Source organism: Pelophylax lessonae (genome assembly GCF_965119305.1).
Source record: "Pelophylax lessonae genome assembly, chromosome: 4".
NCBI lineage: Eukaryota > Metazoa > Chordata > Amphibia > Anura > Ranidae > Pelophylax > Pelophylax lessonae.
The window spans coordinates 389165472-389180186 of NC_138771.1; positions in this window are offsets into that span (position 1 = coordinate 389165472).

Below are 14715 nucleotides of genomic sequence, written 5' to 3' on the forward strand. Positions count from 1 at the left end.
TGGTGGAGTACTCGAAACAGTGCAACAAGACACACAGGTCTCGCTTGGTGGCCCAGTTATTGGTGGTGAAGTGGTGCTCTTCTGCAGAGCGACTCACGCGTGCATGCTGCAGCTGAAACTCCACTATGGCCTGCTGCTGCTCGCACAGTCTGGTCAGCATGTGCAAGGTGGAGTTCCAACTTGTGGGCACTGTCGTGGAAATTAATAGGGCTTGGAGCATAGAAACCTGCTTCAGTGCGCTTAAGATTATTACGCACCAAGCTCCATTAATAGCTTGTACTGAAAAGTACAAATGCACCGCTCTTTTGTATAACGGTTTACCAAGCGCTCGGCGACAAAGAAAGGAACAGACGCGCTGGGTCATTTCAATGCCATCTGCCAGGTCTCTCTCCGGATATGTATGTGTGTGTCTGTGTGGGGAACAGCAAGTGTTTGTGGGTAAGAGTTTCTGTATGTCTGCATGGATCAAAATGGCTGTGTGAGCTTGTGTCTGTCTGTGTCTGTGTGCCAGGGAGTGGCTTCAAGACCACCAATCACAGACACGTATACATTCAAAAAGCACAATAGAAACTGTAGAGCACATGCCCATGAATGGACACGAGCAAACAAAGGGCTCAACTGCCACAAGGGGCACATGGCTTTCCATTGTTCGTTCATGTCAATCCATAAACATGTACTCATACTTATTACTGGGTCCAATCATACATGATTCATATATAAACCAAATATGACAGTGACCATTCTAACTGTTCCAGTTGATGAGGCTTTATCTGCATAAGACAATAGTAGCAGTGTTTCAATCACACGGATCCGAATGTGACTAAAAGATGCCCTCTATTAATCTTGGTAATATAAGAATTTCCATATCACAAACATAACTCGGCAGTTCAGGGCCCCAAACTTCAGACATAGATCTGTGCGATGGACTCTCTTTGCTACTAGTATTGTGCCATCTCATCCAATGGAAGATTTTCACCAACATGTCTTTCCTGCAATGACAGTTAAAGCGATAATCACTGTAAATAGCGATTATCGGTAAAACCTGACACTGGGAGACATTATGACTATTTAAACTAAAGAAAATGTCCACAACCAAAATTTCCACAACAGCACGTCACATATGAGGGAAGGCCGAATTTACGCTGCAGCGCTGACAGGCGAGTAGCAGCAGGGTGAGAACGCCGAGAGTGCGCACAGACGGCCCGCACATTCTGCAGCAGCTCTGACATATCGGGGTAATTTCTAAGGAACCTCTGCACCACCAAATTCAGCACATGTGCCAGGCAAGGGATGTGTGTCAAACCGGCTAGGCCCAGAGCTGCTACGAGATTTTGTCCGTTATCGCACACCACCAGGCCGGGCTTGAGGCTCACTGGCAGCAACCACTCATCGGTCTGCTGTTCAATGCCCCTCCACAACTCCTGCGCGGTGTGTGTTTCTTCACCCAAACAGGCAAGTTTTAACCACTTGCCGACTGCCGCACGACTATTTACGTCGGCAGTCAGCCCCTCACAGGCAAAGTGACGTAGATCTACGTCGCTAGCCTGTGAGGGTCTAGGGAGCGAGCGCGCGCCCCCGGAGGCGAGCTCCCACTCCCGCGTGGTCAAGGACCCCCCCGCGCGTGTGACCGGCGGACCCGATGTCCGCCGGTCACTCGGCGATCGTCGCTGCAGAGGGAGAAAGGGAGGCGGCTGATGTAAACAAGCCGCCTGTCATTCTCCCCTGTGTAGAAACAGTGATCACACGGTTCTACTATGTAGGACCGTTGATCATTGTTCCTACAGCCCAAGCCACAGCCAATCACAGTTAGAATCACGCCCCTAGGGACACACACAGCCCCTCCCTCTCAAAAAAAGTTAACCCCTTCACTGCCAGTGTAATTTTACAGTAACAGTGCATATGTATAGCACTGATTACTGTAGAAATGTCACTGGTAACCCCAAAAGTGTCAAAAATGTAAGTCAAGGGTTCGATCTGTCCCGCCATTACTCGTTAAAAAAAAAAACAACAAAAATGACAAAAATCTTTCCCTTTGTTACTAAACGCGATAACTTTTGCGCAAACCAATCAAAATACGCTTTTTGCAATTTTTTTTACCAAACATATGTAGCATAAAACAAATTGGCTGAAAATGTTAAAAAATGTTGATTTTTACATTTTTTTTGGGGGGAATTTCATATAAAAAAATTTGAAAAATATTGCTATTTTTGCAAAATTGACGCTCTTTTTTTTGTTTATAGCGCATGATCAAAAAAATCGCACAGGTGATCAAATACCACCAAAAAAAGCTCTGTTTGTGGGAAAAAGGGACGTCAAATTAATTTAGGTACAGCGTCGCACGACTGCGCAATTGTCCGTTAAAGTCACGCAGTGCCGAATGGCAAAATAGGCCCTGGTCAGGAAGAGGGTAAAATCTTCCGGGGCTTAAGTGGTTAAAATTGCCTGCTGTCGTTTACCCCTGGCTGTGCTGAAGTTGGTGGTGAAGGTGTCATGCTGACCAGAAGAAGAGGCGGTAGAGGATGAGGAAGCGGATTAGGAGGAGTTAGGAAAACTGAAGCGACCTGCAATCCTCGGTGGTGGAAGGACATGCGCCAAACTGCTATCCGCCTCAGGCCCAGCCACCACTGCATTTACCCAGTGTGCTGTTAGTGAGATATAATGTCCCTGACCGTGCTTACTGGTCCACGTATCGGTAGTTAGGTGGACCTTGCCACAGATGGCATAGCGCAGTGCACACCTGTTTTTGTCACCCACTTGCTTTTGCAGGGAAGGGATGGCTTGCTTGAAAAAGTAGTGGCGGCTGGGCACGACGTACTGTGGGACAGCCACCACCATAAGGCTTTTAAAAGTCTGCGTCTCCACCAGCCGGAATGTCAGCATTTCAAAGGCCAAGAATTTTGAAATGCTGACATTCTGGGCCAGGGATCGCGGGTGGGTAGGGGGATACTTCCTCTTCCGCTCCAGTGTTTGGGAGATAGAAAGCTGAATGCTTCCACGGGACATTGTGGAGATGGTTGTTTGTGACCCAGGTGGTGGTGTTGCTGGTGGATCCTCTGTTTGCGGGGTGGCAGGTGCCACTGTCACTACAGAGGTGCATGAAGAGGCCAAGACTGCAGCAGCAGAAGAGGAAGCAGGAGGAGCCAGAGACCTTTCTTGGTTTTTGAGGTGTGCACTCCACTGCAGCTTGTGCTTTGCACTTAGATGCCTGGTCATGCAGGTTGTGCTCAGGTTGAGAAGGTTTATGCCTCGCTTCAGGCTCTGATTGTACAGCGTGCAAACCACTCGTGTCCTGTCATCATCACATTGTCGGAAGAACTGCCACGCTAGGGAACTCCTTTGAGGTGGCTTTGGTGTGCTCGTTCCCTTGCTGCATTGGGCAGTAGCAGACGTAGTGTCTAGGGCATGGCCACTCCGCTTTTGCACCCTGCTCTCTCTTCTGCTGTGCTGGTGGCTCTGTGCGACCACCGCCTCTTCCTCCAAACTACTCAGGTCACCTGCATGAAGTTCATTCCATGTGGGGTCGAGGACCTCATCATCTCCACATCGTCTTCCACCCAGTCTTCACCCCTGCCCTCCTTGTCGGTCCCCACAATTCGGAATTCCGCAGCAGTTGGCCCCTGTGTTTCATCATCATCCGAGACGTACTGCGATGGTCCTCCCATGTACTCATCTGGAGACATAAGTGGTTGGGCATCGGTGCACTCAATCTCTTCCACTTCTGGGGCAGGGCTAGGTGGATGGCCCTGGGAAACCATGCTAACAGAGTCATCAAAAAGAAGAAGAGACTGCTGCATGACTTGGGACTCAGACTGCTTAGCTGATTTGCAAGGGGGTGAGGTGAAAGATTGATGGACATCGGCTGCAGGTGCCAACTCTGACCTTTCAGCAGAAGACTAGGTGGGAGACAATGTGAAGGAACTGGAGGCACTGTCAGCAACCAAATCTACTATTGCCTGTACTTGTTCTGGCCTCAAAATTTGTAAAGGCGCATTAGGCCCTGTCAAATACTGCTGCAGGTTCTGTCGCCTACTCGCAGCTGAGAAAGGTGTTTCACCTGTGCGTGTAGCTGGCACAGATCGACCACGTCCTCTCCTTGCAACAAGAGCTCCACCAGCAACACCACAACCCAGGCCATGTCCCTTATTTGACCTTCTCCTCATATTTATCGAATTTTGGATCTTCCCCTAAATGGGTTTTTATTGATAAGCGGAATACAACAGTATGCAAAGGGTGTATCTCACTGTACCATATGCAGACTAGGCCGTAATTCTTTTCCCCCTAAATGGGTTTTTATTGCAATGCGCAATACAACAGTATGCAATGGGTGTATCTCACTGTAACATATGCAGACTAGGCCGCAATTAACTTTTTATCCCCTAAATGGGTTTTTATCGCAAAGCAGAATACAACAGTATGCAATGGGTGTATCTCACTGTAACACATGCAGACTAGGCCGCAATTAACTTTTTTTCCCCTAAATAGGTTTTTATTGCAATGCACAATATAACAGTATGCAATGGGTGTATCTCACTGTAACATATGCAGACTAGGACGCAATTAACTTTTTTCCCCCTAAATGGGTTTTAATTGCAATGCGCAATATAACAGTATGCAATGGGTGTATCTCACTGTAACATATGCAGACTAGGCCGCAATTAACTTTTTTTCCCCTGAATGGGTTTTTATTGCAATGCGCAATACAACAGTATGCAATGGGTGTAGCTCCCTGTAACATATGCAGACTAGGCCGCAATTAACTTTTTTTCCCCCTAAATGGGTTTTTAATTGCAATGCACAATACAACAGTATGCAATGGGTGTATCTCACTGTAACATATGCAGACTAGGCCGCAATTAACTTTTTTTTCCCCCTAAATGGGTTTTAATTGCAATGCGCAATATAACAGTATGCAATGGGTGTATCTCACTGTAACACATGCAGACTAGGCCGCAATTAACTTTTTATCCCCTAAATGGGTTTTTATCGCAAAGCAGAATACAACAGTATGCAATGGGTGTATCTCACTGTAACACATGCAGACTAGGCCGCAATTAACTTTTTTTCCCCTAAATAGGTTTTTATTGCAATGCGCAATATAACAGTATGCAATGGGTGTATCTCACTGTAACATATGCAGACTAGGCCGCAATTAACTTTTTTCCCCCTAAATGGGTTTTAATTGCAATGCGCAATATAACAGTATGCAATGGGTGTATCTCACTGTAACATATGCAGACTAGGCCGCAATTAACTTTTTTTCCCCTGAATGGGTTTTTATTGCAATGCGCAATACAACAGTATGCAATGGGTGTAGCTCCCTGTAACATATGCAGACTAGGCCGCAATTAACTTTTTTTCCCCCTAAATGGGTTTTTAATTGCAATGCACAATACAACAGTATGCAATGGGTGTATCTCACTGTAACATATGCAGACTAGGCCGCAATTAACTTTTTTTTCCCCCTAAATGGGTTTTAATTGCAATGCGCAATATAACAGTATGCAATGGGTGTATCTCACTGTAACATATGCAGACTAGGCCCCAATTAACTTTTTTCCCCCTAAATGGGTTTTAATTGCAATGCGCAATATAACAGTATGCAATGGGTGTATCTCACTGTAACATATGCAGACTAGGCCGCAATTAACTTTTTTTTCCCCTAAATGGGTTTTTATTGCAATGCGAAATACAACAGTATGCAACGGGTGTATCTCACTGTAACATATACAGACTAGGCCGCAATTAACTTTTTTTTCCCTTAAATGGGTTTTTATTGCAAAGCGGAATACAACAACAGTATGCAATGGGTGTATCTCACTATAACGTATGAATGAAAATCTGAAAAATAATTGTCCCCTTAATTGGTGCTTGTTGAATAGCAGATTTGAAATGCAGTGTCTAAACGCTGTAAGTCACAGTAAAATATGAAGGAAAAACGTTTTTTTTTTAAAATGCAGATTAAGCAGACACATATGCACTCAGCTTGCATGAAATGGCCGCTACACACCGCACGCCTAACAGGTTGGATACTGTTGTTCTATTCCGCTATTGAATAAAAAAAACCCCATTTGAATGAAATACTGAAAAATATTTTTTTTCCCTAAATACTGAAAAATAATTATTTTCCCCTTACATTGGTGCTTTTTGAAGAGCAGGTTAGAAAAGCAGTGTCTGTCTAAATAATGTATGTCAAAGTAAAACATGAAGGAAATTTTTTTTTTTTTTTTTAAATGCAGATTAAGCAGACACATATGCACTGAGCTTGCATTAAATGTGCAGCACCGCACGCCACCCACCTAACAGACTCATAAAAGTTTTTTTTCCTCCTTTCTCCTCCTCACTGGGCTCAGGTGAGGGCATAAAGATCATGCACTGCCCCCCCACACAATACAATCAATATAGATTGCTGTCTGATTAAAGAAGATTCTTCCTATTCTTTCCCTCAAAGCAATCTCCAGCCTGACCCTACAATAATCTCCTATCTCTCCCTCCGGGCAAAAAGATTGTGCACTGTACCCCCACACAATCAAATCAATGTAGATCGCTGTCTGATTAACCACTTGCCGCCCGCCCACCATCAAATGACGGCGGGACGGTGTGGCCATTGTTCTGGGCGGACGTCATATGACGTCGGCCCATTCCGGCAGGGCAGGCGCGCGATCGTGTGCGCGCCGCCCTGCACTGTCGGTGGCGGCGTGTCCCCGGGACACAGCCTGTCACCGGCAGGGGGGAAACAGCCAATGGACATGGCTGTTTCCCACGTGATCGGCTGTGTTCCAATGACACAGCCGATCACAATAGCAAAGCCCGGAAGAAGACCGTGCATGCGCGATCGGGAGCGCGCAGCGCGGTCATGTCGGTGGCTCTGTGTTCCCTAGGAACACAGCTAGTCACCGGCAGTAGTAAACAGTGACTGACAGTGACTGTTTACTATGTGATCGGCTGTGAATCCATTCACAGCTGATCACAAAATGTAAACACAGAGCAGTAACTCACTGTTACTAGCTCTTCTCCCCTCACACAGTTTCCAGTGTGAGGAGAGCAGAGCCAGAAACAGTGAGTTACTGCTCTGTACACCTGTAAAAGTAAAATCACAGCAATAAAGGTCCCCACACATACCTAAGACCCCCCAATTTCACCTGTCACCCAACAGTCACCTCATCAGTGCCCAGAAATTGCCACCCATAAGGCTACGTTCACGGTAACGGAAATCATTGCAAATCGCGGGACGCCTGGGCGTTGCCCGTGATTTGCAATAGCAACCCAAACGCTGTGCGATGTTGCCGCGATTTCCGCCTGCCGAATCGCGGTAACATCGCGCAAACAATGCAGGACGCCCAAAAAAGGTACAAGAGCTTCACCAGAGACTGCCATCAGTACCACCGTGCACCATCGCCCGTCACCTGTCACCAATCGGTGACCATCACCTGTCACCCCATCAGTGATCATCACTTGTCACCCCATCAATCATCGTCACTTGTCACCCCATCAGTGATTTTCATCTGTCACCCCATCAATCATCATCACTTGTCACCCCATCAATCATTGTCATCTGTCCACCCCATCAATCATTGCCACCTGTCACCCCATCAGTCATCGTCACCTGTCACCCCATCAGTCATTGTCATCTGTCACCCCATGAGTCATTGTCATCTGTCACCCCATCAGTCATCGTCACCTGTCACCCCATCAGTCATCGTCATCTGTCACCCCATCAGTGACCGTCACCTGCCACCCATCAGCGATCATCCGCAGTCAACCGTCACCCGTCGCACAGCCCATCACAGCCAGCATATCAAAAAGGATGTACAGCAGCGAGGAGGCCCTTCAGGTCCTCTCCATGACTGATGAGAGCACCGGGGAGCTCTCATCAGTATCCGAATCCATATCCGAATCCGATTCGGAATTTGAAATCGCTAATAGTAGCGGATCGGAGATGGACTCGGACTATTCCTGTACACTTTCCTTTATAGAATGTATTTTGGGGTGCAATTCTTGCTATATACATGCAGCCACTTACCGACCGCCTAACGACTATATACGTCGGCCATTAAAAGCTAAATACTGGGGTTATGGCAGCAGATAGCTGCCATAACCCCGGTATTTTTTTAAACGGTGGGCGGTCGGCTTTCAGATAAGGGTGGTCCCAGTGGCGGATTCACCGCGGAATTACCCTTACGGTGCAGGAGAAGAGGTGCCCCCCCCTCCCGCCGCGTCCCAGACGTTTTCCCACCGGCAGTGGGGAAAACTATCCGGTCCCGGATCCTCAGAGACAGGAAGTCGAGTGAGGGCAAAATGGCCTAGCAAATTTCTAGCAAAAAAAATGATTTTAGCTTGTAAACACCAAGTGTCAAAAATAGGCCCAGTCTTAAAGTGGATAAATGGACAACTTTGTGTAAAGTGCTACTTGGATGTTAGGCCTCTGTATGTGGCTAGGCTGTGTAAAAGTGTTACACATGTGGTATCGCCATACTCAGGAGGAATAGTAGAATGTATTTTGGGGTGCAATTTTTGCTATGTACATGCTATGTGTTGGAAATATTTCATAAATGGACAACTTTGTGTAAAAAAAAATGCATTTTCATTTTCTTTCCACAGTTTACAAAAACTTGTGGAAAAAAAATGACACGTTCAAAATACTCATTATGCCTCAAAAATTATACGTTGGAGCGTTTGCTTTCCAAAATGGGGTAATTTTATGGGGGGTTTCCATTGTTCTGGTGCTCCAGGGCCTTCAAAAGTGCGATAGGTTGTCAGGAAATGATATGTGTAATTTGTGCTGCTAGAATGCCGGACGGTGCTACTTGGATGTTAGGCCTCTGTATGTGGCTAGGCTGTGAAAAAGTCTCACACACGTGGTATCGCCATACTCAGGAGGAGTAGTAGAATGTGTTTTGGGGTGTAGATGCAAGTATACATATGCTGTGTGAGAGAAATAACCTGTTAATACGTCAATTTGTAAAAAAAAAAAAAAAATCTTAATTTTGCAAAGAGTTGTAGGAAAAAATTACAACTTCAAAAAACTCACCATGCCCCTTATTAAATACATTGGAATGTCTACTTTCCAAAAAGGGGTAATTTGGGGGGTATTTGTACTTTCCTGACTTTTTAGTGTCTCAAGAAATGAGATAGGCCTTCAGTACATCAGGTGTGATCAAGTGTGATACATTTTCAATGATTATCACCATAACTTGTGGACTCTATAACTTTCACAAAGACCAAATAATATACACTTATTTGGGTTATTTTTTACCAAAGATAAGTAGCAGTATACATTTTGGCCAAAATTTGTGAAGAAAAATGACTAATTTGCAAAATTTTATGACAGAAACAAATCAAAATGCGTTTTTTCACAATATTTTCAGTCTTTTTTTATTTATAGCACAAAAAAATAAAAAACCCAGTAGTGAATAAATACCATCAAAAGAAAGCTCTATTTGTGTGAAAAAAGGACACAAATTTTTTATGGGTACAGTGTTGCATGACTGAGTAATTGTCATTCAAAGTGTGAGAGCGCTGAAAGCTGAAAATCGGTCTGGGTAGGAAGGGGGTGAAAGTGCACTGTAGGCAAGTGGTTAAAGAAGATTCTTCCTATATGCTTTCCCTCAAAGCAATCTCCAGCCTGACCCTACAGTAATCTCCCTATCGCTCCCTCAGCAGCATTAGGAACCTCTCCCTAGTATAGTTTGAGCAGAGTGATGCGCGGCGCTATGTGACTCCAGTTTATATAGACTCTGGGTCACATGCTGCACTGGCCAATCACAGCCATGCCATTAGTAGGTATGGCTGTGATGGCTTCTAAGGGCACACTAGTTAAACGCTTGCTGATTGGCTGCCTTGCTCCTGTTGAAACCGCGCCATTAAAACCACGCCAAAACATCAAATAACATTACCGAACAACGGACAGTACCCGAACATACAGTGAAATGTTCGGGTCCGTCTCTGGGTACCGAATACCCAAAAGTCCAGTACGATCCCGAACAATACAGTCCGGGTTCGCTCAACCCTAATCCTGACACACTTATCTCCTGCTTTCCACTTCCTGACAGCAGAATACATCTCAAAATCCATATGAAGAGTGTTGGTCACTTTACAGTCTTTCTTGGAGCATTTGCATTGCCACAAGCATCCCTCTCTGTGGGCCTCTAGCCTCAGTCCTCTCTCCCTGCCTCCCGCAGTTGCAGTCTCACACCCGGCCTGATGCTGAGGTAGCAGTTCCAGACACAAAAATTGATTTTTTGGACTTTTTCTTGTGTCGTTGCCAATGGCAACTAGCCCAGTAGCTAATGGCAAAATCCCGGATGAGCCCCCAAATGTAGCAAGGTTTCCAGGCCTGTGGCCTGATGTGGGTCTGCCATTAGTACCGGAATCCTCTCCAGCCCATGCGAGCTGAGTCCCTGGGTGTTACAACTGAAGCAACGACAACTACGGCATCTTTGTGGTTTTTATTATAAGTTAAAGGGGATGGGAGAAGGGAATGAGTAATGAGTGGGATACTCCTTTAGGCTCTAACTAATTACAATTGGGACTTTGATCCTGAAAATGCCCTTTGGTGCTTCCTTGACGCCAGCCAGCGCCAGCCAACGCTCACTAACACTGAGTACACACTGCAACTTGATAGAAGTGCTGAAAACTCGACTGAAAGTCCAGAAGATCCAGGACTGTAAAACTGTAGAACTCCTGACACTGTTATGCTGTACAATTCACTGAATACTGTCCCCCGCTTTGGCCAGCTTGAGGTAGTATGAAGTAGAACTCTGCAAATATGTACTTGCAACTGACACACTCTATGCAATTCAGGGCCCAGATGCAGATGCCCCCTTCACTGTAACTCTTCAGGGTCCACTGACTTTGCAGCTTGCTGACAATGGATCCTAGAAACTCTTCCGGAGTGGTCCCCTCTGACTCTAGGCAGACCCCCCAGGGGCAATGGTCAGTACGACCTGTGTAGGCTTTCCTGGGGCTGGACCCCTCTCGCTCTCCGCAGGCTCTCGGCACACCGGATCCCCTCAGCTCAACTCAGCACTCTCTGGATACTCAGATATCCTCTTCCTCAGACAGGAAGAGAGACAGCCGTACTCTCCCTCCTGGGACTCTGCTCCCGCCAAAGACACTGTGCCACGCACTTCCCCCCAAACTTATACCCACTCCCAGAATCCTTTGTAGCCTAATCTGCCTTCTGGGGTAGTTACAAGCTGGGATGTGTCCCCTGATTGGGCTTCCCACACTGCCCTATGAGAAGCCTCTCACAGGAGCCAGTGGGGATACTTCTCCCTTCAGCAGGCACATCTGGAAGCCCTGACACCCTAGCCAAATAAATCACAGCCCTGCTGTTAGGCAGACAAGGCCCACTATACATTTACCTAGCACCTACCTGTAAGGTGCTACACTATAAAATATTTATAGGCGAAAATAGGAGAGAGCTAGAACGGGGCTCTGTTCAGTGCTGCTAGCAGTGACAGAACTACCAGGATTGCAGCAGTCGCACTTGCGACTTGGCCCTGGCGTTCTGCCATTGTGGGGGGGCCCCAAGACCCGGCATCTCCCCCTGTACAGTACATTCGGCTGTTAGTTCACTATGCAGTGGAGGTGGAAGGGGGCCATTGGCAACTCTGTGCTGCCCACAAGCTGCTGGATCTTCCTCTGGCTAGCAGTTGACTTTCCTTTCTACACTACAGTGGAGAGGGGTGGGGCCTCTGTAGTGGCCAACTGTCCCAATCTGCGGAGCAGAAGATCAGAACACTCGCTCCTACTCTGGCAGAATGTGCCCGAGGCGGAGCCTGATGAGGCATGCATTTTGATTGGACTGGACTCTGGGAGGGGGTGCGGCCAGCCTTGAAGTTGATGGTGCCCAGTCCATGTTCTGGTGCAGGTACGAGGCTCAAGCTACATGGAGAGACCCTGAGAGAGACTACAGCACATGGTGGAGGATTCCAGGTTGTTAATTTGCAGCAGGTGGAGCTTCTCTTAAATCAACAGGTCTGGTAAGCAGCAAAATGTGACCAGAGCAGTGCGTCCGGAGCCCACCCATTGTGTGACAATAGCGAATGAAAATTCGCTATTGTCACACCAATCCTCCTCCTGGCCAATCAGGAAGCGCGTCCGATACGCGCTTCCTGATTGGCCACAAGGCAAACCCCTTGCCATTGGCCGAGGAGGAGGCGGGAGCGGAAGGAGACGCGCCGCCGGTCACCGGGAGGCGGGACTCAGAAGAAGCCGCCCGCTGCCGCTGCTGCTGGAAGGACTCGTGGAGCCGCCCGCTGCTGCTGCTGCTCCAGGTAGGTAAGGGGGCACGCACGCTGATCTCTGCATTGGGGGCATGTATGCTGGTCACTACATTGGGGGCACGCACGCTGATCTCTGCATTGGGGGCATGTACTCGGCATTGGGGGCATGTACTCTGCATTGGGGGCATATACTCTGCATTGGGGGCATGTATGCTGGTCACTACATTGGGGGCATGTTCTCTGAATTGGGGGCATATACTCTGCATTGGGGGCATATACTCTGCATTGGGGGCATGTACGCTGCATTGGGGGCATGTACGCTGCATTTGGGGCATGTACTCTGCATTGGGGGCATATACTCTGCATTGGGGGCATGTACTCTGCATTGCGGGCATGTACTCTGCATTGCGGGCATGTACTCTGCATTGGGGGCATGTATTTTGCATTGGGGGCATATACTCTGCATTGGGGGCATATACTCTGCATTGGGGGCATATACTCTGCATTGGGGGCATGTACGCTGCATTGGGGGCATGTACTCTGCATTGGGGGCATGTACTCTGCATTGGGGGCATGTACTCTGCATTGGGGGCATATACTCTGCATTGGGGGCATGTATGCTGGTCACTACATTGGGGGCATGTATGCTGGTTACTGCATTGGGGGCACACACACTGATCTCTGCATTGGGGGCATGTATGCTGGTCTCTGCATTGGGGGCATGTATGCTGATCTCTGCATTGGGGGCATGTACGCTGATCTCTGCATTGAAGGGGGCATGTACGCTGGTCACTGCATTGAAGGGGGCATGTACGCTGGTCACTGCATTGAAGGGAACATGTACACTGGTCACTGCATTGAAAGGGGGCACGCTGGTCACTGTGATTTGAAAGGGGGCACGCTGGTCACTGTGCATTGAAAGGGGGCATGCTGGTCACTGTGCATTGAAAGGGGGCACGCTGGTCACTGTGAATTGAAAGGGGGCACGCTGGTCACTCTGCTTTGAAAGGGGGCATGCTGGTCTCTCTGCGTTGAAAGGGGACACGCTGGTCTCTCTGCATTGAAAGGGGGCACACTATACCTTAATTACTGAAGGCCCCTTTCACACTTTTGCGACCTCAAAGTCACGCAATTTTTTACAGCGTTTTTTTGCCGCAAAGCAATGCCTATTACATTTTTCTGTTTGCGCCCCCCCAAAAATTTTGAACACCAGCCGCCACTGTTTTTTGTAGAATCATGCCCATTTTCAATGTCCCGCCCCTAATTAAGATACGTTCTCCGCCTACAATGGCTGACTAAACATACAGAAAAAAAGGTGTCCCTGAAATTTTTTTGGAAAGGTTGGCAACTATGCAGGAAGGGGGTCATGCTACAGAACACGTGAAAGGGTTCTGCTGTGGGACCACAATAAAGGACCCCGCGATGGGAGTAAAGGGCCCTGGATCAATGGCAAGAGCCCTGGGATGGGGTCAGGGGGGCCCTTCATGGTTTCTTGCACCGGGGCCCTGAAGTTTCTAGTTATGCCTCTGGCTGCTAGTGAGTTATTGTGCTATAGTGTGCTATTGTGCTTCTATTGTCAGTGTAGAAAATAAGTTTACTGTGAATCTAGCGATAGTTCAGTGTGAGTTTAGTGTGACCATTCATTCTTACTTTAGTATTAGTTTTTGTGATTGCAGTGTGACCATTCATTTTACTTTAGTGTCAGTTTAATTTGTCAGGGCTGGTTTCCTGCAGTATATATCTGTGCGTTACTGCACATTTAATGCAGTATATAGCCGTGCGTTACTGCATGTTTAATGCAGTATATATTAGTACGTTACTGCATGTTTATTGCAGTACATATCCATGTGTTACTGCATATTTAACGCAGTATACAGTATATCTGTGCGTTACTAGACTTTTAACGCAGCATATCTCAGTGTATTGTTACTGTACATTTAACGCAATAAATAAGTTTAGCGCAGTATATATCCATGCGTTACTGCACATTTAACGCAGTATATATTCATGCTTTACTGCATGTTTAACAAAGTATATTTAAGTGCGTTACTATATGTTTAATGCAGTATACATCAGTGCATTTCTGTATGTTTAACGCAGTATAAATCCGTGTGTTGCTGAAAATTTACTGCTGCATATATTCGTTACTGAACGTTTAACGCAGTATATATCAGTGTGCTAGTGCACATTTACCACAGCATATTGCAGTGCATCAGTGCAGTTTTACTGCAGTATAGTGATGAGCCGAACACCCCCCGGTTCGGTTCGCACCAGAACACAGCGAATAGAGGAAAAGTTTGTTCGAACAATCAAACTCCATTGAAGTCTATGGGACTCAAACTTCAAAAAGTCCTAATTTTAAATGCTTAAATGCAAGCTATTGCCAGATAAAAGTGTATGGGGGTCCGGGAACCTGGGGAACATGTACAAATGCAAAAAAATGTTTTAAAAACAATCGTTTTTAAAGGAGCAGTGATTTACTGATTTT